The 27,995-nt window shown below is 39.1% G+C and overlaps 1 long non-coding RNA gene across 1 annotated transcript in view; it reads right to left on the bottom strand.

Annotated features, from left to right (window-relative positions):
- The window catches only part of LOC126036431 (uncharacterized), a 74,607-nt gene extending 49,234 nt beyond the window's left edge, over positions 1-25,373 (bottom strand). Inside the window, exons 1-2 of the long non-coding RNA XR_007505151.1 lie at positions 25,307-25,373; positions 22,692-22,798 (exon numbers count right to left, since the gene is read on the bottom strand). This is a non-coding gene — a long non-coding RNA (uncharacterized LOC126036431). The remainder of the gene's footprint in view (positions 1-22,691; positions 22,799-25,306) is intronic.
- Between the last annotated feature and the right edge of the window lie 2,622 nt (positions 25,374-27,995).

Genomic DNA, 27,995 nt, shown 5'->3' with positions numbered 1-27,995 from the left:
AAGAAAAGATTTCAGTTGGCTTTATCTGCTAACAGAAAGTCTGGAAAATAATAATAGAGGTTGGTTGTGGCTTACTGCCTATGGGTAAGAGAAGTTCTCAACTCCTGCGTGCAATCACCTTGCACCTCTTTAGCAGGTACAGCATGAGCTAAGCGCAGGGGATGGATAGCATCCCTGAGCTCTCCAGCAGGCACAGGGATGCAGGGAATGAGGGATAATTTACTACTGGAAGAGCTCACCTACAGATTACTATTCTCTGGAGGAAGGGGTGAGCAAAATAAAAACCAGTGACTTCCTAGAAATCTCTCTGACATGAATCAGTGCACACTACTTACTGCTTAGGGATGGCTGTGTAAGCAGTGGAGCCCTAAGAGGATTCTACTAACAGAAATGCACATGTGTGTTCCCTCAGTGGCTTTTCCTGCACCAATACCTTAGCAGTATCTTTATTCTTTTTAATGGGCGCTAGTGCTTTTCATAAAAGAGAGATGACATTATGAGAACACAATAATGCGAACACTTAGGAATATAGGTAACGTTCATCATATAAGTAGTCCCACGGAAGTCAACAAAGCTTTGTGTGCTTCACTGTTTGAATTCTGGGCACTTGGTGCTATCTCTTTTTATTTTGAATCAATGAGGTCTATGTGAATTATGTTCACTCTAGAAATATATTATCTAAAGATTTTTTTGTATTTATATTGACACTTACAATATACAGTTATGGTATAAATTTTATGAATGCCAGAGACTAAAGTACCTTTTCCAAATATACCGACATTCATCATGAGCTAGCATCTCCACAAACTGCTTCTGTTTCTCTCACATTCATATTTATTGTATCTGGGCTTAGTCTTGCAAACAATTACTTACCTCACTAACTTTATCCATGGAAGGGTTCTCACGGCAGTCTGAGGGCCCATCCTTGCCAAAACTTGTATGTGTGAACACTCTTCTTACAGAAGAGGTGTTTCTGAGTAATAATTTCCACTTGAGTGACTTTCAGATGACACTTGAAACTAAGAATAAACTCCTTCATTAAAACGTGTCACTTAATCTTTCGCTGGGAACATACTTGAGGAAATAAAGAGATAAATAAAATAAGAATGAATTGGCAGACCGTGCAGGTAGGTAAATTAAATTTTAAATACCGAAAGATTTAGGAATGAAATTCAGGTTAATAGGTCACTGCAATGCCTACAGCTGGAGCATTCATTTTTGTTAGCCCTCGTACAGACACACTCAGCAGATTTGATTTAACACAAATGTATGTGGTCATGTCTGAAAATACACCAGCCTTCATAAAATAGTAAAGAAGCATTTTTTCATGGCCTAGTATGGCAGGTTACCTAGAAAAACCTTATAAGGCTGTGAAATATTTCACTTAGATTAAGAACACTTAGCGGGGCAATCATGCATGTGCATGATCATGCACAAGCAGCTGAGGATGAGACTCATCCCTCCTCACACACGTGGTAAATAAGGTTTGCACAGATAGCTTTGGTTAGGAGCAACTGCCCAGGCGCGCTCCGTACATGGGGCGTTACGGCCACAGCATCCATACCAACAGGAGCAAAACAGCCTCTGCCAACTAATTCTCATTGCTCTGTGGTTTTATGGGAAATGCACTGTGAAGAACACAACCCAGCGCCTGGGGTGTGCAGCAGCCTTTGTTTCATGGCTGTTTTGTCCACTCAAGAGGGCAGGCAGTTTTCTGTATGGACCCTTGTGGAGGACTTTCACATAACTGGATTTAATAATTGCACATGGCGCAGGTCAGCATGGGATTTGGGCCATGTCGTACTTCTAACAGACAGTTATTGCACAACTGTATTTTCATAAATCACAGGCATTGAAACCAGGGAGGCTGAAGAGTTGAAAGCAGGGGAAATATTGTTACAGTACATACACTGCTCATAATCTTAAAGAACATGTGTAGAACTACATTTGCAATAAGTATTTCAGTTAAGTTTCAAAATAAGCATATAGGTGGTAAGTTTAAATCCACTTTCAAACGGGCTTTGTGCAGTGCATGAGGCTTGAAGACAGTGCTCTCCTGAGTCAGCCTGTGATTCAACTGCACAGTCTTAGGCCACCTAAAGGAAGGGTGGCGAAAGCTCTCCTGATAAAGAGAGTTTTCTTTGGCCCTCTCGTACCCAAAAGAGCAGCCACAGGCGTCTATGGCACTTCTCCAGAAAGAAAAGTGCCTCCCAATTAGACTTCAAAGTCCAGAGATTTGCACGGCCCAACTGAGTGCCTTATTGTGTCAGGCTGAAGTAAAGCCTGGCAGCACACAAGTGAGCAAGCGCTGGCTGCAGAGTGAATACCAGGGACCCCGTGAGAGCGTCTGCGGAGGCAGAACGGCTGAGCGTGGCTGCGTGCGTGGGGGAGGCTGGAAGGCAACCACACAAAATGAGAGTCAGAAGGATGGAGGGAGGCTTTAACAGGAGGGATGCGGGAGAAAATGCAACGGGAGGAAAAAGAAAAGGGGAGACAAAGTGAAGAAAACCAGAGGCAAGGAACGAGGGGAACACCTCTGAAGGTAAAGTATGTACGAAACTGGCAGAAAAAACAGCAACGGAGAGCAAGAGGGAAAAACAAACTCGTGGGAAATAATGAACTACATCTGTGAAAATTAATAGGACTTAATAGAAAGCTGAAAGGGACACGCAAAGCTGTGGGGATGGACACGTCTGGGGCACAGTTCGGTATTTAGTACTAATATTTTCGTAAGAAAGCTGAACAACAAAATTGAAGTCACTGCTGGAAAACAGAAGGTCTAGAGACAGACCAAGTTGTAATTTAGATTTCTATACCGGTGCCAAATGTGAAGGAGGGTGGGAAGTAAAGATATTGTGGCCTCCAGTGTTTTATGTCCCTCTCTGCAAATTTCTAAACCAACCCTGACAGGGCTGACTTTTATTCTTAGCTCATAAAGACTGATTGTTTTGCCTGAGGCATACACTAAAAAGCAGGTATTTCCAAAATATCCCCCCCAGGCAGAAACACCGAATTTCTTCAAGGGGCTGCACAACCTCTTTACTTGGGACATCAATTAATATAATCCTCGCTCTGTAAAATACATAGCTGATATTTTTGGAGTTTGCCACCTCATCCTGCTTTGCACTGGTTTGAGCAGAGCTCTTCGGACTTGGATAGATGCGAGTCAAACCTCTTTCCCCTTCTCCGTCTAGTGCTTCACCTGCCCTGTGCCGTAGGCTGGACTGGGGAACAGACCTCCTCCGGGAAATATCAGCATTACCCTGTTCAGAGCCCACCCAGGACACCCTCCCAACCATCGCCTGGTGTTCACCAGCTCTAGGGCCACGTGTACGGTTATCCCACCCATCTCACAGCACAACCATGTGCCTCAGTTGTTCCTCACACGAGGACCTTTAACATAACGCACAAGCATTAAGAAATTAAACACTCTGACAGCCTTGCAAGGCAATAAATATTACCATCTACCTTTATTTCAGTGGGCAGGAATCTGATCAATCAGACTGAATTTGGCCTCATGAGGCAGACCTTCTTCGCAGAGAAGTGTCTGGCAGGGCTGAGAACAAAACTCAGGTCCTATATCTTTATTGAATTATTTTTGTTATTCTAAGGGGGGTAGGTGGGAAGAAATTACATGCTATGTACTAGGGAGAAAATAATTTGTTACAATAAACATTGCACGTTTCAGAAAACCCATTCCCAACACTTAGAGCAAAATATTGCTTAAAAACCCACCAAAGAAACAGGGCAAGAAAGTTTTGTTCATTTTCTCTCCCACCCAGCAAAGCACTTAAAGCTGCGTATATCTTTAACTTTGAGAACACACTTTAAGTTTACCCTACTCATGAGTTCATGTCAGTTTAGCTGCAAAGTACTCAGTATCTTGCAGGATTGCTTCAGTGGTTTTCTCAGGATTTTTAATATTCCTTTCAGAGTCTAATTCTGCAATTTTCCCTCACCTTATGTGTCATTGACTAAGTAAGTAGGGCTGGTGAAGACTATTCACAGGAGTACCACAGAAGTAAGTAAAAAATGGCATATTCAAAACCTTATTAAGTGATTCATTGTAACCAACACAGTAATATTTTATCTTAGTGGCTTTTTATTCTGCTTTATTTATTATCTTTCCCAGTAAAGAAGGAGAAATGAAAACACAAACTTTATAAATTGTTGCTGGGGGTGTTTTTGCCTAAGCTTTGTAAGAATGAGTCTATTGTTTTATATTATGCTTGATATTTTCCTGTATATTACGCATTTTTTATAGTAGCAGTGTAGTAATACATGAAAAAACATAAAATGTTCCTTATAGATACAAAAAAATTGAGTATACTGCATATGTTTATGTGCATATTTATATATAATATAGTAAGTGTATATATAGAGATAGGTATGTATATATGTGTGTGTGTATTTCTATATGTACTTGGATACTGCATATAGACACATATATGACTGTAGACTATAGTAAGTGCATGTATATATGTGTTTGTAAATATATGTACTTTCTTTTTAAGAAAAAAATTCTCTGATTTTTTTTAAACACTTTGGGACAGATCTTTTTGCCTTCAAATAAAATAGACCTGGAAGGGAGACATTATCACAATATTTATTTTGAAAATATTTCAATAAACTCCTCAAAGGACTTGGCACATGCAATCTAATCTTTCTCAAAAGCTACTTAAAGCATAAAATGTACAGTAATTTGGGCTAATTCTCATTGGAATTTGAAGGCTGCAGTACTGCTGACTGGCCAGCAACAGAGTTTTCAAAAAGTCATTATCTTAATATTCTCTCTATAGATCTGGCACCAACAATCACATATCTAAAAACATGAAATACATAGATGATAGCACTATATACAGGCAGTACACAGGATATTTAATTTCTATATGATACTAATGTATGTTATGACCTTATGACATACCTTTAATAGTTAATATCTGCTAAACAGTGCTTTCAGGTGCTGTTTTTATCAGTCTTATAACTGTATATATAACCAGAAACTCTTCAAGGAACAAATAATAACCTATGAAATAGTGCATCTGAACTCTGCATAATTCTCACATATACATGATTGCATTAGCTATAGTTCTAACAATATATTTAACTGTTCTGTAATTGATAACAAATTCAGATTCTGTTACTACAAAGCTCACTTACTTGTGTAAAGAAAAATATGATCTCGTAGTTGCAAACTGCACTAATACTGACCTTATGCTACTGTACAGCAGTACTGGCTTTTAGCAATATCTTTTAGCTCGTTTGCCCTTCTTTGAAAATAACGGAAGGGCTGCTGCTTAGTTTAACAACAACAATAAAATCATATATGTTTGTTATTGAACAAGCAGCTTTACAAAATCACAACAGTGGGCTTCTGACTAGTAAACCAAATAATATCACAAGGATTATTACTAAAAGTAGGCTTTTTTTGCCTGTAGTCTCTGAATCTGCAGAAGCATTTTTCAAATAAAGACATTTCATTTCGATAGGTCTTAAATCTTAAAAACCTGACAAAACACTAGGCCATTATGTGTTGAAAAGGTAACGCTAATCCTCATAATAGAAAGGTACTTTTTAATTTTTGCGAAATAGAACAAAAATAATGATGTGTGATAATGATACTAAAAACTGAAAAAAATGAAATAAGGCATACATTCACTGAGATCCCAGGGGGCGGAGTCCTTGTGAAATAGCTCTTGATTTTGCAATTCAACTGCATCATAATCACTTTTTCTTCTTCTTGCCACCTAGGCAGGAGTGAGTCAGTATATGGAAATAAATATACTGAACTAAAAGTTTTGGTAAATGTAATATAAAACCTATTTAACCTGTTAGGGACTTTGTGTTACACGCCAGCATTCATAAAATTATATGTTGTTATATACTTCAAATATTTATGCATTTTCTTTCTGTAGCAGAGCATACTTGGAAAGAAGCTGAACTTTGCAAACAATTCTCAAGTCATCCTTGCACAAAATTTGGCTGTCCAAAGCAGAAAATATACAGGTTTTATTGGCAAAATTCCTGTTTAAAAATCAGATACTTGTCTATACAAAATACTGTGTACATCCTTCTACATCATTGTCTTCCAGCAATAGGCTACCTTCATCAAACATGCACCTGAGGTTTCAAAGATACGGATTTATTATGGATCTTTCTTGTACAGGTTCTATGCACACCTTGCAGTTCAGCAAACAGATCATTCAATTAACGTTCTCTTGTTTTCTTTAGAGTATTAACGTTTAAAATATACTCTGCCAGTGTCCTTTGGTTGACAGATAGCTAAATGCAGCATAAACAAAGAGAAGCTTCGTGTTGGGTCTAAACAGAGCACACCCTTCTGCAGATGACTGATTACTTACAGCAACGAAAATAGCTGTCACATCATGCCTATCAAACTTCCCGGCCACTTTCAGGTAAATATGTACATGTGTCTGTGCAAGAAACACCTGAGAACCGTTTCCAGTGTTCACCTTCTTTTCAAGTGTACTCAGCTATGTAAACATAAGGTCACTGACACCGAAATATAAATATTTCTATGTACACTACTTATATCTTCACACCGGTATGCACATACGGTATCAGTGTAAACATTTAAGTAGCCTCCAGCCTCCAAGTTATCTATTGATATAAATTGAGCAAAAAGTTTTATGTCTGTTTTCCCCCAATCCATTGTTCTGGTGATATATAGTCAAGCACACAAGTTCACCCAGGGTTAAGTGTATCTTTACATTAAAGCATGCCTAATGCAGGGCCAAATCCTGAGTTCTTGCTGAGGATGTAATTCTACAAGCTACTTGACACAGATTTCCATTGTTTAATGGTAACCTTTCCCCTGCAGGCAGTCTAGTTTACAGGCTTACAGACAGGGCCCTTAATTCTTCAAACTGCAAACACAAAATTCCCGTTGGCTCCACCAGAAATGGGATACGCAAGAGGTTTTGGAGTTAGGACCCCGAGTAAGGCCACCTTGCTCTGAACGCAGAAGGATGAAGCAGGACTGGAGGACCAGGCTGTGAGCCCCACGCTCACAGCAAGCAGCCCCTGGCCCCACAAGAAGCACTGCTGGGATGAGGGGAGCTGCTCATGGAGGAGAGCGTCCTTCGGGGAGAAGAGCTCGTGGCCCAGTCCTGGGCATGCCTTGGGGCCACCACATGCTGGCGTTGGTCCTGAAGAGTAGGTTGAGTTTAACAACACACCAAGGCCCATGCAATTATTCATCCAAAAGCATGCAATTGCATCAGCAGAGCGTGTAAGTGGACGTTTTGGACGCGAGCGGTGCGGTATCGTTATCATCAACATTTTCAAAAGTACACGTTTGTGGGCTCTGACAGTGGCTGTTGACAGAGCCGTTGCAAATGCAGTTTTTCACAATCACAGTCTGCCGGGTTACAGCTGCGTGGTCATGGCAAGATGTCTAAAATAACACAGAAAATACCACCTCGCCCACATCACTCTCTCCCCCTTAAAAAAAAAACAACAAAAAAAAAAATGAAACTCCCTATGCAGCGGTCCCTCCGTGGCTGGCGGGATCTCATTGGGGGCCAACGAACGCACGTGTTAACGAGGCCTAATCTTCCCTTTTGTGTTTGTTTCTTCATTAGGCTCTAACGGCGCTTCTGCCCCCGCACTGAAGGTTTGATGAGAAGATGGTATGACAGGCTTGGCTTCTCCCCATGCAGCTGGCACCGCCGATGCCAAAAGCCGGAGCCTGCTGCAGCGGGATCAGGAGAGGCTCCTCCGGAGCACGGTCCGACTGTCAGTTTCCCACCCGCCTCCCAGCGCCCGGCTCCATCCCCAAAGCCCCTTAATGAGAAGTGGAGGACAATGCCAGTATTGTCATTTCTATTCGGGATCTGGTGGAAAGAACAATCGCTGTTTACCCAAGCATCCACGCTGCCCAAACCCTGCTGATAATTACTTCTAGAGCCTCCGATTAACTCTGCTCTCTGCTTTCGGCATAAAAAGCTATTGAGCCGGGGCAGGACAACCTTTCTGTCTCTCCTGGTCTTTTAACAGTTTGCTCGAATACTGCCTGGGCCTCACCTTGGGTGCAGAAGTGAGGATGCACCTGGATCTGCACCAGGCTCACCTCCATCGAGTGAGCAGATGTGGTGGTACGGTGCTGGAAATGCAACGCTTCTCCCCACCCCCCCCACCCCCCCAAAAAAAAGGCAATTTTGAAAAAGCACTCCTCTGTTTTCTCATTCCCAGTGTTCTTTACAACTGTCGGTAATAAAAAAAAAAAGACCCTCCTAATTATCATGGGCGTGTCTCAGCAATTCATCCTCACTAAATTTTGTGGCTAAGTATGCAGCACAAAACTGCTAGAGAATGGTAAACATCACGCTAGCGGCGAAAGGGACTTTGCTTTGCTTTTGTAAACCAAGCAAAATGGAACTGTTGCTGAGCCTATTTCTAGGATGCTAGTAATAATTTTAGTCTGTCAAACCATTCGGTCTTTCCTCACCCACCTCCCTTCATAGCCCCCCCCCATGCAGTCTGCTGCTAGTGCTATGCAAAACACCATCATGAATATGCGTAATTATGGAGATTCATGGTAATTTTTCAGGGTTATCCGATGTGACGTTTATAGGACAGCAGCATACATCAATTTAAACGAGAGTGACAAATATCTTATCCTTTTTATTTCTATAGTATTTTTAATATTTCCTTGGTCTCTCCTGGGAGCAGTGTGAACTGGTAGGAATTTGAACAAAATATTTTAAAAATCAAATACTTTACTAGCATACTACTTTTTAAAGCTTTAGGTTTTTGATGTACATGTGGTATATGTGCATGCATGTAAGACTGTCTTACCTTAATGCCAATTATTTATGTGAAATGAACAAAAGTCTGTCTGTAGATATTTTATGTGTTATAATTCCGTTACCTACAGATAACAACGGAGAATAAAATGTCTCATGTATTGGACTGCTTTCTGAAAATGAGTTTGATCTGTCTAATTACTTCAATAATCTGATTACCCACTTGATAAGAGTGATTTAGCAAGCTTTTCTTCTCATTTGTATTTTAAGCACAGACCTTTAAAACAATGACATTAAATGATTTGCTGTTAACTATGGTGAACTGCAATTATGTTCCAGATCTGTTGTATGTCCTAGAGGTCCAGATGCATTGTTTATTAGAGAAATTAATTGGGGTCCTGTCTAAAAATGTACTGTTTGTAATGATTACTAGCTCTGAGAATTTTTGCTCATGATATTTTGAGTGGCTAGCACATCAGTTAGACCTTCAAATTCATGACACAATTTCACTTAAGATCAGGAAAGGTACTTGCAGATGAAGGTGTAATGCACTATGAGGCCTTAAAATATCAGTGGATATTTGCCACACGTTAGTATGCAACCGTAAGATTCAGAAGTCTAGCTTTTTACAAAAAAATAGTAATATTGCCTGCTAAACTGCAAATTACAGTATTACTGGATATTGTTATAGAATTAATTAATTTGGAAAAAAACCCACCAAACTGTGTTATTTACACGGCTACATGCTTCAAAATATCCACAAAACAAAATGTGCAGCATCATTACTGTATGAATCCTTCAGTCTTAAACAAAATTATTCTATGGTTGTATACCAAAACAGAAAAAATGTTGCAGGCCATATTAAAGAGAAAATACAACTCTCTAATTGTAATTATATATGTTCTTACCAGAAGTTATTTGTTCTTCATAAAATTTACGAATACATTTTATTGTCTCTCTTAAATACATAAATACACCACTGCATTTACACTTAGGAAAATAGATGTAATTTTTGATTTATTCATAAATTTTTTAGAGCTATTTTGTATGGTATTTTTAATGGATGTAAACGTAAACTCAGTCCTATCCTCTATGTATAATAATGTAGTGGAAGAGGGGCTCATTGAAAGCCCTGTCTTTCATTATTCTGCAGGATCTCAAATTAATTGAGGAAATTAACCAGAAGGTAATCAAACAATGTAGGAAACCTTCACTTTGCATAACACAAGGGTGCCAAATCTAGCATTTTACATTTATTTGTGGCTCTATATACATACAGTATAAACCTGACTGTGACACACCGCAAATATAACTTACAGCTGTGTTACTGCATATGAAAGGGGTGCAAAATGCGGCACCCAAGTACCCAGGCATATGGGTGTGCACACCTGTCTGGACATGTGCATGGGTGCACGTGCATCCCATCTACACAAAACAATATGGTCCCCAAGCATCACATTTTTTAGAGGGCTAAAATTTATAATCTGTCGGAGCACCCATGAAGATTAAATGAATGTCTTAATATGGTTTGGGTTTGGTTTTTCTTTCCAGAAAACATGGATATGCATTGATGTAAGTGTAGGAATTTTCTCTGTTTGCTTTGAGTATGTATTTTGCATTTGTCAGCCAGAGAAGGAGCAACCAAGGTTTACCCCCACCTGCCCATGTTCACATGGAGACCCCCACACAGCCAACAAGAGATGCCCCCCCAAAGACGCTCAGTGCCTTACAGACATGTGGCCAAAATAAACATCAGGGCATGGCTTCTGGGTAATCTAAACCATCACAAGCTCATCGAATAAAATATAGTGGGAAAATACTAGGGCTTCATTCCTATAGCCTCTCAGTGCATATTTTTAATGTTAGCATACCCTAACTCTTGTAGGATCAGCCTTGAGTCTGAGCACGCACTTGTCCTCTGTTCTCACTGTTCAGACCAAGCTAAGTTTCAAAAAGCTGTTCAGCAAAGACTAGAGATTTGGGAGACACATTTAAGTGGATATGCCTGCTAAGGCCCTGATCCTGAAAGCCACTAAGCAGCTCACAGAAGGCGTTGACATACTGCCTCAGAGTTACTGGGAGAGCTGTCTGGAGAGCAGCACCTTGAGAAAATTGTAATGTGATCCTTTAAATTAGTGACAAGTCAAAGCATTGTACTAGCTCTCATTAAAAGTGAAGGCCTGGTTTATTTAAAATTTTATTAAAATATTGGGTTATGGGTTTTTATCACTACCAGCTATTAAGACTGAAGTGCTAAGCATCACCAAAATATTTTATGAAGCTATAAGGTCACAATAATGAGCTAGTGCTATGTTATAAATTCACTACATGCATGCTTACATGTAACAGTTACTTGCATTTTTCATGCTGGTTGAAAAACACTAATTGATGCATACAGCAGGTAGAAAATTGCATCTCCCTACACAAAGATGAAAGGTGTAAAATCTTTCTTATGTAGCTTTTCAAGGATTGTTTTAACTTGCCTTTAAAACCTTGTTCTATAATTTTATTTATGGGAAGTAAACTTCTGAAATTAAACGGACACATTTTCCAAATGCCACGCGGTGGATGTGATAGGTAGTTTCTTTGATTTGCTAAGGAGCAGAATACAATAATTTGGTGGCAAGCATCTGCCTGGTAATCATGTAAGATAAATTCATAAGAAATAGAGGAAAGATATTTATTTACTGTTGCTGCTAAGCCAGCCTTCATTTATCTTAGGAGATTTTTTTTTTTTTCATCTATGAGCGGAAAACAAACTTTCCTTCAAGAGGTCTGTGAACTGAATAATAAATGTCAGGTCTAAATCCCGTATGGAAATCAGTCGGGTTTAATCCTGGATATTCCTCAGGATGCAAATGAGGACAGGAGGTTTCCCCTGTCCTGCTGTCATACGGGCAGCCAATTTACAGGCGCGGGCGCACACTGTACGTGCTGCGGGCTCTCCTGCACCTCCCCCTCGCCCCAAGACTTGGTCTCAGCTGCCTGCCTTTCACAGAAAACCACAGACCAAGGAAACATATCAGTAATAGTGCTCTGTAAATTAACTTGACATTTGATGCAGGGGGGAAAAAAAAAAAAGAAAAAAAAAAGAAAAAAAAAAAAAACCACAACAAAAAACAACAAACCCTAAAAGCTTACAAAAGACACCGAAAACAAAAGCCACTCAGGAACCACGCTACATATAGTGTGGATTTAAGAGATATGGAAGGTGGTTATTCTCTTGCAAGCAACACACTCAGCCCTCCTCGTCTTTGTTAAGACAACTCAGTCACTCTTTGTTAAAGCCATAGCATCCATCAATAAACAAAAAAATACTCTATACGTCCACAAAACAGCCACCACGGAGCCAAATAATATCAAGGAAGTGCATTGCTAGCTATGGGATTGGCTTCGTCTTATGTCCCTAAGACTGTAATTTTAAAAAATATGCTGTTGTTAAAAGATAAATTGGAACTATTAATATTAATTTATTACTAATAAGGTGTGCCACATAACTAAGATATAAATAACTTAATGCTAGTCTTTTATGATTGGCAAGCAGCCCATTAAACATGAGGCATGCAAACAATGCTGTATCTTGAAAATATCATAAAGTAAACACTTCATTTTTCCTCGCACTTGAAGCTACAAATCTTCTTTCCTCTTTTTTTTCTCCTCAAAAAGTACTTGAATCCAAGACAAACTATTGATGGAATATGAACCGCTTCTCTCTTTCTGCTTGCAATATCGATAGCAATAGGATACAGAGAGACGAAGCATATTTAAGCTATTAGACATGCAGGAATGTTATTATGCTTTATTGTGTCTGCCTGTCCCCACCTCCCTTCCTCTCCCCCCACCTCTCCCTTCCTCCTCCCTCCCTCCTGTCTTCCACACACATACATACATACATACATACATACGAACACACACGCTCCCCCTCTGCAGAGCTGGCAATACAGCATCTCGCAAATGTCTGGCCTTAAGGTTTACAAGCAAAGGAGTGTACTGGTAAAATGCATAATCTTAGCATCCCTGCTTCTTGATATTCATGGATTTATTTACAAGTCCCCGTGTTCTACTTTTTTTCCTGTTTCTATGGTTTATATCACTGGCATGCCTATATTCTTGTGGGAATATCAAATAAGAATCAAGATATAACTAGCAAATATTCTGTAAAGCAGTCTGCATTTCCATAATTTAGCTGTTTGGGTTTTTTTTAAAGAGACAATTTTAAGAGGTTTATGGACTTACAGATATATGAAGAGTATTTTGATTGGCTTTTTTAGTACTTCAACTACTTAAGGTTCTGTTTGTGTAAAATGGCTGTAATAAAATGAATTTATGTACACATACATGCTTGTGTATATGTAAATGCATTTGGAATGAAAAAGTTTGTAAATCCTTGTCAATTGTACTGATTAAGCCCCACACTCTGACACTGCCAGTCTTAAGATTTTTCACAAAAGAGTTAAAATGCTAAAGAAAGAGTTATTCATCTTAGTTTTTCTTTTGGTAGCAAGTAAAGAAAGGATTTAACAAGTTCAAAGGAAGTCATTCATACTTAGCTAATTTTCACATCTTCAAGAAAGCCTTTCATTAGCACATTTTACAATTGCCAAATGGACATTTCCATCTTGTAAACAGAAGGATATAGAGCATTTCATCAATGATTTATTTTCTAAATATTTACAGACTAGTGCTTGATCCTGCAAGTTCTTGCACATGAGTAACTACACTTACCTGAGTAAAAATCTTAGTATCAATGGGTTACTCATACGAGTAGTTTCTTGTAAGTAAATTTGCTGAATCAGGCTCTAAAATTAAAAAATAATTTTAATATGCATTCCATTTACTATTTTGGAGTCCGTTCCCCCCCCCCCCCCCTTTTTTTTTCCCCTCGAGATTCACTTGTGAACAAATAATTAACAATGATTACTTTTCCAAAAGCTGGTATAAATTATTTGTACCTGGCTACAACAATAAAAAAATAACACAACATGTACTTATCATGTGTAGCAGTTACATTTTTTCCCCTTTTTTTATTAGAAGCAACAAGATACTCCTCACAAATTCACCATAAGTAAAATACTATTGCTCTTAATGTAGGCATGTGCTCCCTGTTATTAAATGACAACAATATCTTTCAAAAAGATAGTTAATTTGCAGTCAGATGCAAAACAATTCACATTAACATTACTCTGTCTGGGATTTGAGGTTTTGTTTTCTTCTGTAAGTAACCGTATTGTTTTTGCAAGATGTTGCCTCAGTAGTAAAGCAATTTAGAGTGGAAGATATTTTTAGACTACATTCATTTAAAGGAGGGGGAGGGAAAGGCCGTGCAGTAAGATATACATGTATTTGTAATTCATATTGTTGCTGTGCTTCTATTGTACTCTGAGCTTCCATCATGGCTGAGATGAGGAGCTGGCATCCAGAGAGTGCAGCAGGGCAAGAGAAAAAAAAAAATCTCACCGAAAACACAAATAGCGGGGTTTCTCCCTCTCTTCCATTATCCCTGGTAATTATTACCATGCTTCTTCTATTTTAAAAAATAAAAGTAAACATCTGTAGGCTAGTAACGTGTATCTGAGCAGGCTGTAAATAATGTTATTAATCCTTGTGGTCCAAAACAGAGATCTTTTCATTCTGGTCTTTCAAGAGCTTCAGTCTACACATTCAAAAAGATGACAGAAAAATGAACTGTAATGTGCGAGCATTAAACATTTAAATTCTCTACTCCTTGGTCATTATAATGATGGCCATATTTTACATCTTCCCCTCCCCCACCATACTTTTGCTGATTTCACCTCATTTGCATGGCCTTATTATGCATATAGCCTTTGTTCTTCTGATATAGAGTACAGCACAGTGACAAAGCAAAACCTATATACAGAGATAACCCTTTCTCTTCAAAATTGTTCCAGCCATCCGATATTAGTATTTGATTTCTCAATATAATTCAACATTAAGTCAGATGTATGTTCTTGCTTATAAAATACTAACACATTTACTATTGTTTAAGAAAATGAAAAGTCAACGTCTAAACTGCCTCCAAAAATCTTTTGCTTTAATAATACATCCAGGTTTTCTGTTGATCACAATTTAAGCAAACATACTAGCGGTACATAACAATTAAGAAGAACCCGTTTATTTATGACAAGTGAGATATCTGCTATATGTCTAACTATATGGATCTTGATAAGGTGATATTATAAAATACTGAATTTGATACATAAAGCTCAACATGGACAGCCAGCCTTTGATTCCAACGGTTCCTGCTTGCCTCGCATCCTAAAACAAAGAGACTGGGTCCCCTAAGTGTGTTATTACTTTCTGTTTTTTCCTATACTGTACCAAGTGTATTTTGATGTTATGGAAATTTGAGGCTGATTCATCTAGTTTTATCCACTGATTTCAGCAGATCTGCCAACCAGAGGGAAGGTTTCAGAATCAGTTCCTTGGTTTCTGTCTAAAAGTGGGTAATAGATGGTTTAGCGTCATCCCTTTGAAATAAAAAGGTAAAATCCCACTGGCTGCAACAGGAACACAACTGGGCCCACCTTGAGAGAAGCATAAATTCATTTAAAAAAAAAAAAAATAAAAAAAATAAAAAAAGTATTTGCCTTCAGTAGAATTTTAGGATATAAAAGAAAGGAATAATTTGACTGCTTGAGCTTTACCTTGCATGATACCAAGCACCTTCCCTTCTGTGAGATTCCTGCATGGGAGATTAACCATTTCTTTAATTTCTAAGATCTTGTGGAAATAATGGAATTAATCAAATACAACATCATCAAACTTCTTTCTAAACAAGAATGATTCTGGTAGTGCTAAATTGTTACAAAAGCACCGTCATCACCTTCCTGCTAAAAGCCAGAAGGCAAAAAAGTATTTTCTTTCTCAAAAAGGGTGTTCTCATGCTAGTCTTAAAGAACACAATGCTGTCCTCATCACCTTGTTTCAGAGCATCTCCAAGCAGAAGAATTGGTTACACCTCATCAGTATGATGCAGCATAAATAAAATAGCTCCATAATTCAAGGGAGGAAACATCCTTAGCATTACCTGTAAGAATTTGCCTGTGCCCTTCTGGGAGCTGTCACAATTACTCAATTCAGTCAGCTATATTCAGTGAATGCTTTTAAATAAAATGAGCTGTGTGGTGCTTTTAATTGTTACTTTCACTTGTTCCAAATATTTCTTGCACAGATTAATCAGGTCATCTTTCATACATGGGAAGTAACAGTTGTTTCCATTCTTATGGCATTTATTTTGTATGGGGCATAGTCCACAAAACTGGAAGATACAGTCTAGGAATATGCATGTGGGAGCTCAGAGTTGTCAAAGCATCCTGCAAACTCCCAGACCATCAGTGAGCTCTGCGCAGTTCTCCATGCAATAGTTTCACGGCGGTTATAGATGATACCTAGAAAATCCAGGCCTAAAGGCTTTGTCTTGGCATGCATATTATTATGCAAGTACTCTGCCTCGCTGTGTGTTGGCAGAACGCCTCTCCACAGAAAACACCACACTGAACAGGCAGCCGACAGACCGTCCTCCTCTGCAGAAGACAGGAGGTCCTTCCCGTTGGCTGCCTCATATAAGCCCCCGCCAAGAACCAAGAGTTGACCCTCAACATGACTTGCTTCACTCTGTTGTTCTGACTGGAAGTCTAGGCATATTCATCACCCTACCATAAAACACTATTTTTACAGAGCTGTAGTCTGACGTGCCTAAGAATCTTTTCTAGATCTCACCCTACACATTTTTCCAATGTAGGAGAAATAAGATCAAATTCAAGCGTTACGGCCAAAGCTTGCAGGAGCAGGTTTTCAACTGAATAAAGTCAGCAGATCAGTGAATATGTAAGTAACCAGAGAATAACCCAGCCTACGATAATTTAAATATTGTGATACTTGCTCATCTCCATCCATTGAGGGATACCATGGACCGTAACCTCTACTGACTTCTTACAGAAAACGCTTGCTACAAAAAAACATGGTAAAGCCACCAGGTGCCTTGGCATTGCTCTCAGGGGCTGAGGATCCCAGTCCACCACATGAGCTTTCTACCAGTGAACATCCCACTCCCAGACGTTGAAAGAGACGTGCTCCAGAGTGTCAAAGGTCAATCTGTACTCCATAGCAAGATGTTTTAACTTATGCAGCCTCTTGCAGTGGTGCTGTTTCACACAAGTGCACTGTCCAGGGTGGCACATCTGCAAGTTTAGGAGGACCAAGCTCCTGGGAACGATGTCAACAGAGTGCTTTCCCTCCATAGATGCTTATGAAGCTGACAGAAATCAGTCAGCAGAGGAAGATTTTTAAAGAAAACGTGGTTATGAGTCATCACACTTTTCCAGGCTGACAATTTTGAAAATAAACTAGAGATGAGGAAAACAGGCCTAAAAGTAAGCCATTCATATACCTTGCCTTCTCATACCCATCCCCACCACAAACTTTGCAGATAGATAGGGAAAGTAGTTGCCCCTTCCAGTAGGCATGCAATTATGAAGAATTTCCTAGAAGACTGTCAGGTGCAGGACTATAGAAACCAAGGAAAATATATAAACTGTGACAGTACATCTGCTTGGGGCTTCATCTGTTTGGGAAATATTACATGTGCATACAATGCTTAACAAATTTGGTAGTGTTACTACAAAAGAAACAGCGAGTTACAGGGATAATAGATAAAGGGTTGTGCTCAAGGTGGTGTCAACTTTCCCTGCATGGATTTGAAGGGGACTGGAGAAGTTAGTAGAGTTTATGCAGCCCAGAGTGCAAGGGTGTAGAGTAGAGCAGAGTATAAACAAGAGATAATAAAATTATACCTATATCTATATGTTATACCTAATATAAATAAATATCTACACAAATTGTCTTACAACATCTTTAATATACTAGTTATTTAGTTACTCGATAAATAATTCTAATAATTATTTCTAAAATAATTATTTTTAAATCAATAGCCTTATTTGGCTATGTAAGTAACATAAGATGTTTCTTGTCTCTGACTGGGCTAATGCTACTTTTGGAATGAGGCTTTTAACACTCATGACTATGAATGAAAAGGCTTTCTATCGTGAGTGTTTGGTAATGTTTCTTCAAAATTTTCTGTTACAGTGACTGTTTCCTCCAGTAAACTACTCTCTTAGAATATTCATACACAGAAGATCAGAGCCAATTACAGTGAATCCCTCAAAAATATGAACAAACATTTCTTGACAATGATATGAAGTATTCACCAGCCTCTAATGTAGAAGGGAGGTAACAGCTCTAGGCACTGGAAGTCATCTCTGAAGCTTTCAGCAGCTTGCAAACGGGGAGATAAATCTGTTTGGGTTGGTTTTGGTTCATTCATCAGATAGATTCTCTGCTTGGACTGACTGACCTGCTCTGGGATTGTTGCTGTTACTTTTGGGAGGCTCAGTCTTGCAGTTGCTTTCATCCTACCTATGTCGTTAGTGATAGTGGGTGGACACAATATTTAAGTTTTAGTTGTCAAAATCTGATCTTTGTTTATATATGTACAAATATTCAGTTCACATGTTACTGTTATAACCAAATAAATGCATTTTCTCTCTTTCTCAAATTTGCAAAAAAGAAAAAATTCATACTGCACAATTTATTAGAAAAAAAACATTGTATAAAAACAAATTCTATTGTTTTCATACAAGTAGATGCTAACATTTCTTGAAAGGCAGAAGTAGGTATTTTTAGTCACAAAATGCTGCTGTTTCCCTATAGTAATGCATAAATGGCAGCTTGGTATTAGCCTTGATTCAAACTGGGCCTTTAACACTTTCATTTTTCAGAAGTTCAAATTGATGGTGGCTGAGATATCAACAAAAAACAAGGTGCCGCGATACTCGTGACACTAAAAGGATTTGGAATTATTAAACATCCGGCAATGACTTTCCTATGCTTTAGCTTTACACCATATCTTGGACAGGATTTATAACCAATGCAAAATTTTTAACTACTTGATAACAAGATTTTAGTACAGAGAATGAGCTAATACTGAAAACAGCATCTCTGAAAATAAGAACCAGTCTTTCAGTCTTCAGACAGAGCTCTCCAAGGGTACTCTTGCTGTCCCATGCTTTAAAATGCCAAATTCTGTTGTCTCCTAGTTTTATTTCCATACATACATATATATAGAAATATTTATAGCACTCCCACTGTGGCAAAGGGAGTTATATACAGCATCTAAGGGAAAAAAAAAAACCAAAAACAACACAAGCTTTAAAAAGTTGATTTATGAAAGGAAAGCACACTTAGGTGTGATTCAGGAAACAAAAAGTCTGATCTCATTTCTTTTCCGCTGTGCTCAGAAGAATTCCTCTCAGTTTACACTGATTTCTCAGTATGCACTCCCTTCACGGGTAGCCAACAAATACCCACTTTGCAAATAAAATTCCCATAGGGTTACAATTCCTGTAGGGCGCCAGGGCCACCAAGCCCACCCCAGTTCTAGACACAGAGCCCAGCATCCCCCCTACCCTGTCTTTCACTGCTGTCTCTGCTGCCTAATGTGGTGGCAAAGTACGTGTCACCTCTCCCTCCGAGAGCTGCCCACATATAGGAAAGTGTCTGACCTCAGTTATTGGTGACTTCGTTGGCTCAAATGAAAGAAACCGGCGCTAGGGCTTTGAAGATCTTACCTTCAGACTCCGCTGACTGAATAAGTCAGAAAAACAGTATGTGACAGTATCAGAATGACTTCAAAGGAAGCTTTAATTCTTACACTTCCAAACTTTCAAAAGCTTGACTGCACAATTCTCTTCTAGTGAAACTTTTGGTATATTGACTTACAACAGAACTCCCAAATTTACAATTTTCCAAGGTTTTCATGCAAGGAGAAGGGCTTGCCTTTTTATCTTTGCCATATATACTGCAGTGCACGACACGTTTTTTTCTGTAAAACACTGACAAAAGGAGTGCCTGTTCAAGCAACGTGTCAGCCCTGGAAGACCTGTAACACCATTTACAACTGATTGTACTGATCAGTTAATTAAAACTGAACAGTGTTTATGATGTGAAACAGTAGGTAGAGAAGTGATTTGGGGTTGCTGCTGACACATATTTTTCCATTTGCTTTCACCCTAGTTACTAAAAGTCTGTATCTTTCAGCACAGGAGAGGCCATTTCTTCACAGGGTCATTTTTTTTCATCAGGAAGCACAAAAGTAGCAAGTGGTAGGTTGTAGTGGTGGTGGCAGGAGAGTGGAAGATGCTGTTGACAGAGCTTTGCTCAGGACCCTTACTTTAAAAAAAAAAAAAAAAGAGCCTTATTTGGGACGCATTCAGACCTCCATACATGTGCCTATCACAAATTCACCACCAGACTCTGACCTACTTGGCAGAGCCAGAAGAGATGTCAGAACAAATGAGTTACATAGATTAAGCTGGCCTGGATCCAGCCAGCCTGAATTTTACCTAAATCCTTGTGCCTGACCTTATTACTGGCAGCCTGCAGGTCTTAATCTCTCCAGGTAATGTCAGAACTAGCTCCCACCACCAGGAATGGGCACTCACTCCTCACTCCTGCTCAGCTTGCAAAGAAATACTCAAGATTCCTTAGGCCAGAGAGAAAAAAAGTTAGGAGCAGCTGCCTGTCAGTTTTTAAAAATTAAAAAAATACCTGTTGGTATTATATCAAAAACTCTATTCTTCAGAAGACGAGCAGATACCGCATCAACCCCAGCCACCTTACTCATCCAAGTCCACCCAGCTGAACACAAAATTTGTCCTATCCAATCTCTTCTGCAGGGGTTAGGCAACCTAGGTGCTGTTGGTTAGCTTGGTGATTTTTGCTGTATTCTCAACAGTTAAGATGGGACCACATCGGCATTTAGATGAAACGTCATCAAAGTGTTCCTGACGAACAGTTGCACAGCACTGCAAGCATTCCTGTGTGTACCCTGTTCTTAAATTAAGGTGTTCACTACTTTCCAAGAGGCTAAATTTTTGCAGGAGACTGTCTTTTATCTTGTTCTTGGTATGCTACTCTTATCATTGTTTTTAGCTTGTACCAGAAAAGACCAGCACCTGAGTTCCATGTATCTAAGACCAAAGTGAGTACCAACATCAAAATCAGTCTGAGATCTCATTAATGCTTTCACAGAGTAGTGCTACAATTAAAAATACTGAAGTGGTTAAGCATTTTGTTGCATTTTAAATTAATTAAATATTGTTTAAATTAAGAAATTGAAAGGGCATTTGTGTTACAGAATAATGTACACTTTAAGAAGCAACTCAAAACAACACAAGCATTTCATTTACTTCTAGAATTAGAGACCACGAGAAATTACAGGGCGATGTGCAGAGAGAGAGAGAGAGAGAGATGTAAAAATGCGTACAGAATTATGTGCGTAATTCCTCTTAATGAGAACCGTGTATATGTATTGTGACATATTTTGACTTAGCAGCAAGTATGCAACTGAGACAGTTATTAGGAAATGAGGCAGCATTTGGCTTTAAGAGATGTTAAGACACCCATAAATCTTGCAAGTGTGTTCTAGTACATAAGACATTTATTAACTTTACATCAGCTTGTATATACGTGAGTTTTGATAACTGGAAGAAATGACTGACAAACTTTTGGAGAACCTCTTTGTTCAAGCTTTTTCTTAAAATGTGTTTGATTTTTGTCATCTGCATTTTTGGAGTCAGGATTTCTTTATTATTAAGAACCTAGATGCTCAACCCCCTGTTTGCAGAGCTCCCACTGAAATCAGGTCAAACCTCTGAAGTAAACAGGATTTTTGAACGTGAAGGATTTGTGCATTGTTTGCAGTGTGTTTAGGGATATTTTAAAGTGTTATCTGATAATAATTTGAGTGCCCTGATGCAGGTTTTTCAGATTGCATAAACGGCAGAAATATTTGAAGGTTATTCCTCCTCCCAGAAAGATAGCAGAAGCATATTGTACCTATAATATCATTAAAATCATACTGACTTTGTCTTGCTGAAATTATTAGCAGAAGCAGTGAGTATTTCATTTTGTACTGCAGACATCTTAACAACCGTTCATTATCCTTTACTATTGTCAACACAACGAATTTTTAAATACTCTAAAGGGAGAAACAATTAGTGAAAGTTATTACATAATAATTAATATCTTTCTGAGACCAGACTGTTATCCAAAGTGAAGAGGGCATACATAATTTATGTAACCTCAAGGAAGCAGAATGAGACAGATATACCTCAGACGTGGGCGTATTTTCTGCTACTTTTTAGCTACAACCACTTAAGAAAAACATTTCAAAAGATCATTCCACATCAAGCGGATTAGTTTTCATGGATATCGCTTGGCAAATCGTACTTGCCTTACTTAGGTGTGTACGTCAGTAGGGCTGATTCTGCCCTCATTTTATGTCAGGCTCACCCTGATACAAAACGATCAATATCTCTTCTGGTGTACACCAGGTTAAAGGAAAGCAGAATTTGAGTGTTTTTTCAAGCAGGAGGCTTAGGCTTGAGCAGTATCAAACCATATAACATTAACTGTCCACATTCTCATTTTAAATTGTCTGATTTTCCCCTAGTGGAGTCTGTGAGGTTGTAAAGGCTCTACAAATTAACCAAAAATGACAACATTCTTGTATTTTCCATTATGCTGTGTATTGTTAGGTAAATAACTAGTTAGTTAATCTTCAGGAAGATGCCTCATTGTGGCAGAACTCTGGGCTATCACTGTTAATGAAACCTGCCTATCACGTAGAGAAGCTTTTGGCTCCACTGACTAAATATCCCTCAGAAAGGACTTTATGTTTACCATGCCTCATAGAGTGATGATGTCCCCAGGTTTACCCATTCTACCTGGCTTTTTTTTTTTTTTGGCTGCAGGCTTGTGGAAATTTTGCCTGGGTTGACATTGTCAATGCACAGTCAGCTGGACATACATCATTTTGGATTTCTTGCCTTTCAGCGGTATTACCTCAGATTGGTAGAGGAGACCTCATGCTGGTCTAATTCCAGGAATAATTCCAAACAGACGTCTCAGCCATTCTCCTTGGGAAGATAGGTCACTAGCCATACACTGCTCTGAAACATAAAATTATTAAGTGCATTAGAAAAATATGTTTGCTGTAAACCATGCTAATTTTTCTACTTTAAATAAAAGTTGAAAGGACAAAATCTCCTCTCTTTGATTCTACGTGCAATACACTGATGCAGATGTGCACTCATCTACCAGGAGAAGATGAATCATTCATTTTGCAGGTAGCACGACACAGAAATAATTACACAATAATGTTTCAGATATTTTGCTCTTTAACATTCTTGTCATAACAAATTAATTTATACTAGAGTAAAAGGACAAACGAAGTAGCAATATTAAGCACCTTAAGCATACACAGCACTGGAAAACCCCTAGTTTCAACCCCAGTTCTGATAATACCTTGTGTTTGACCTCTAGTAAACTCTTTACCTCTGTGTATACCTCTATGCCTGTGAAAAGGGAATAAAAGATAATTTACTCTTTGCCACAGTGACTGATTGTGAGGCTTATCACCTCAAAGTGGGTATACTGTTTTAAGGCATTATGTAATAGGTATTGCTGTTAGTGGAGTTTCATGCAAGAAATCTCTTTTAGAAATATATTTGCTGGGCATAAAATCAGCTTAGAGCATGAGTAATTTATAAAATAGTTTTGCAGAACTGAGCAGCATCTGTTTAGCTCAGATTTTTTTGTACAGGGCTTGGTACAATTCTACCAGCTGAAGCCCCAAACTACCTGCACCTAACCAAAGAGACCAGAGTAAAATCTTTTTTGAGTGCACAGGTACAAGCAATCTAGATACCCTGGGCTACACTGAAACTGTCCCATTGTGTCTTGAGCTCGTATCGGACCTAGCACTCCCCTGACCGTTCCCATGGCCCAGGTGATAGTTTGCAGACTGATTTTGGTCTGAAATAGTCTCATTGCTCCATCACCAGAGAGCATCAGGCATAGGATGGTGGCTGACTCATGCCAGCAGGCAGCTAGGACAGGGCAGATCAAGCCACTGGCACAATATTTAGTTCCACTCGCACTAGGATAAGTATCCAAAGACCCACACAGGGCTTGTCTGCCTTTAGCACTGGACCTAAAATATCAGTAGCCTTGCAGGCAACCCCTGCAGAACTGGGAAAAGGGAATGGAGACTTTGGTTCAGGCATGCGGGCACCCAACTTCCAGTGGTGTGTCCATGTGATGGCACCAAAACTCCTCTCCAAATCTGGCTGTCCATCCCACACACATAAAGCAGAATTGCATCAAGACACTCCAAAGCACACCAGGTAAATACAAGAAGGAAGCAGGCTATTGAAATGCACTTGCAAACTACCTTTCGTGTTTCAATGCAAAACACTCAGGTATGATGCAAGTCTTTATATAGGGAGCCATGAAGTCTGGTAGATATACTCTACTCCTAGACAAAATTTTGGTTTCTCTGTGATTTAGAAAAATCACAACCTTCCATTTCCTCATCTGGAAAGCAAGAACGATACCTTCCTCTGGAAAGAAGTTCAAGAAGGAAACTGAAAAGCTGACATAGGAGAGCTAAGAATGATTAATATCTATACTTTTGGTGTACTGGGGACAGATTTGTATGTGAGCAGCAACTTTATGCAGGAAAGCATTTGACGCTTTTGGTCCATTGCAGAATTTTTAACACAGGAGAGCACGGAAACTCATATTTATGTAGGACAGATTGTTCTTCCCTGCTTTGTAGATGCAACAGCGTCCTTTTTCCTCCCATACTTTTAATTTTTCCCTTTCTGAGGTCATTTCCTTAAAACTGCCCAAGTTAGTTAGATTAACTCCATTCATATAAACTGAATCAGCACATGCAGAATCAAGAATATTACTGTTAATTGTGGCCCAATGTTGAGCATTAGAATTCAGGTTGAGAAATATTCCTTTTAGAGGTGGATTAATCTAAGTGATGTGAGACAGTACATATTTTCCAGCATTCATTAGATAATATTATCAGGACATGTAACATTACACATGACTATTGCCTTAACATGATAATTGTATGCATTTTATGACTGGGTAGAAAATACTCTTCTGATACAAGCAGTGCTGAATTATTTTATGACTGCTGTTAGCACAAGTTGCCATTCTGAAGTTTTGACAAAGTTCAGACTGTCTGAAGAAAAGAGAGATGGAAAGACATTTATCATTTATAACATCAAGACAGTACCATTCATAACCTCAAGACATTCAATGAAGCTAGGTAAAATATCTTTTTTCAAATTTCAAAGATATGTAAGTGTAATATAGGCAAAGACATCCACTATCTATATCCTCCAGATATTGCCATTCTCTGAAGTTAAGTAAATTTGTTTTGCGTTTTAAAAGTGTGTAAGTATATAAAGTAAAAAAGCACCTTTTCTGTAGAAAACATTTCTCAGAAGTGCTTTGCTAATCATTTTTAAAACATACTCGTTGCTGGGGTTTTTTTAACCTTAAAAAATGTATCACATCCAAAAACTGCATTGCACATTTAAGAGCTGCTAATCCTTCACCATACTTATTTGTCTCTACATTAGATTAAAGTTTCTTACCCGTTGGCTCAGTCTTTTCAGGTTGCATCAGGTTGCAATACAAGACATGTTTGTTGCCTGTGTTTGCAGAACAGCCATAAGAATAATGTATTGTACATTCCTGATGTAGCTATTTCATAAGGTCACCTCCTCCATTTGAGTTCAATGGCATGACTAATGCACGTGAAGTTAAGCATGTGCGTTCGGCCCTGAGCCAGCAAACATTAGCACAGGGGCAGGGAAGTGAATCCATGCAGAACCCTGCTCGTTTCAGTACGGGAACACAGAAACCTGCCACTGTTGGAGCCAAAGGGTTTACAGGACAGGGACCTTTGCGAGCAATTAAAACGCAAAACATTTCAGCTCTGCTTGCATAACAATCCATTAAACAAACAAACACACCCCACCCCGCCCCCATTTTTCTCCATTTTAGTTGGTTTCCCAGTACTGTCATTGCAAATAATAACAAAACAATGAGATTGCTTTCTTTTATCATCTGTCACTCAAAATGGAAAACAGCCATCTATACTTTATCTTGAAAAACAACGGACTATTCAACAGGAACATCCCAAACTAACTCTTTGGAAAACAGCTTGGAAATACAGGTTAAATCACAAACATGGTATTCTGTTATTTCCTTATGTTTAACCTCCTTAGATAATCCCTATCAATACACCACTCTACACAGAGCATTTTCTGACTGCAGTCCTCACAAACATGCTCCAGTATCCTACTCTTGAAAAGAAATTATTATCTCATTGGAGTAAATGCTTCTTCAGGCTGAGCTGTGATGGGCTTACACCTGTGCAAGGGATATCCATAGTTACGCACTAAAAGGCCTTGTAAGAGGAACTCAACAAACAAGACCTCAGTGCTACAATATCTGTTTTTAATCTTATGCATGTGAGTCATCTAACTACCCTGAAGGGGATTCTTGCATGTATAAGTATTTGCAAAATGGAAAATGACATATTTTTGATACACAAGAAGGAACAGAAGTGAGTTTATGTCTCAGTCTCTTATAGCTGTTTGGGGTTTTTTTCCACTGATTCACATGATGCTATTCCTAGCCTTTAGTCTGATGACTTAAACTATATAACCAAGATAGTAAGGCTGATTTGGGTTCATTCTCTCTACCAGAGAGAGAGAGAGAGAGAGAGAGAGAGCAGGAAATTGGGACCATTCAGTAGATCAGCAGATACCTATGATTAAGGAATTTCAAAGCTGACTTTTTATATGTTTACATATGTAAGTGTAATGTGTGTATATATACAGGTTCATAGAGGTACATATGAGCTGGGTGTACGCTAAGTCCCAAAATACTACAATTTCTGTCTTGTGTAAAGGAGAGAATGATACATACAAAAAGACTTATTGCACTTACTGGCACCATTTAAGGGATTGCTAATTTTTTATGACATGCATATGTGATTCTTCTGCTATGTACCGAGTGAAGAAAATTAAGTTTCTAATTATTTTTCTTTAGAGTATGAAAATAATTTTCTCAAAAAGTTAAATTCTTATTACAACCTCAAACTTCTGAAAACACAGTGCAGTCAAAATCAGTGTTTTCCCATAGATTGTCAGACTTTTTAAATTAAGTGTTTATAAAGCTCCTTGACTAAATATGAAAACAATTTTTAAAACTTCATTAAAGTCACCCAAGAAGACTGTCTTTTATTAACAGTTTTAGCTGTAAGTGCCATGTAACAGATCCTAGCAAAACGGAAATGATAAATAAGCTGGAACTACAACTATTAGAAATGCAAGCTTGTAACTTCTAAGACCGATTTTAAAAAAAAAATAAAATAAAATAAAATATTTTCCATACCAGAGGAAACAACTTTCCCATTTCCATTAAGACAGGCTCCTTAGCAAGGGGCACTCCAATACCAGCAGGTTCAGGAGAGAGTTACATGACTCACATCTCCATCCCCAAGGCAAAGGCCCCTTCAGCATCCTCCTGTACGTCAACACCCTGCTGCTGCTGCTGCAGACAGTGAGCCTCCTTTGGAGCTCGTTCTCGCTCTGACAGCAGCCTCAGGCCCTCGCTGAGCTCCTTGTCTCCAGTTCACGTTTCCACCGCCTCGCAACAGCCCAACTCCCGGTGAGCCCTGTTACCCAGGAGATCCATCCCCTTCCACCGCGCCTGCCCCAAAAGTCCCCCCCTCGTACTCCCCGGCTTGGTGCACCCTTGGTTTGCCGTCCCTCCGCACGGCTCCTCCGTGCCTAGGCACAACCAGCCCCTGCCGTGAGCCGAGGAATGACCCCCAGGACACGGTGGAGGCACGCTCCCGAACTCGCCCTTCCCAGGTGATGCTCGCGGGTGTCAGCGATGCGACAATTCTTCCCCCGCCACTACCACAGCCTGCTGTGGGCAACGGCGGTGTAAATTGCCACTTTCTGCAACTTCCCTTGCCTGCTTACTCTGAAAATGCAAGAAAAGTGATCTTAAGACCCCTGAAAATAAAGCCTCAACTGTTACCAAAAAAAGCCGGCCAAAGAAATTCTCTAAGACCTGATTTTGGAGTTTTAGAAAGCAGGCATCCTTTACTGCAGCGCTGGGTGCACGGGGGATCGCTCCACCTATCGTGCATACCGTTACCTACAGCAAACGAAGTTTATATTGTTCTAGTCATATGCATACTCATGTTATCATTTACATAGCGTCCACCCCTTGGGCATGCACAGTGTGGGTCATCTCTTTTGC

This window comes from Accipiter gentilis, chromosome Z (genome assembly GCF_929443795.1).
Source record: "Accipiter gentilis chromosome Z, bAccGen1.1, whole genome shotgun sequence".
Taxonomy (NCBI): Eukaryota; Metazoa; Chordata; class Aves; order Accipitriformes; family Accipitridae; genus Astur; species Astur gentilis.
This window is presented reverse-complemented; position numbering and strand designations above follow the sequence as displayed.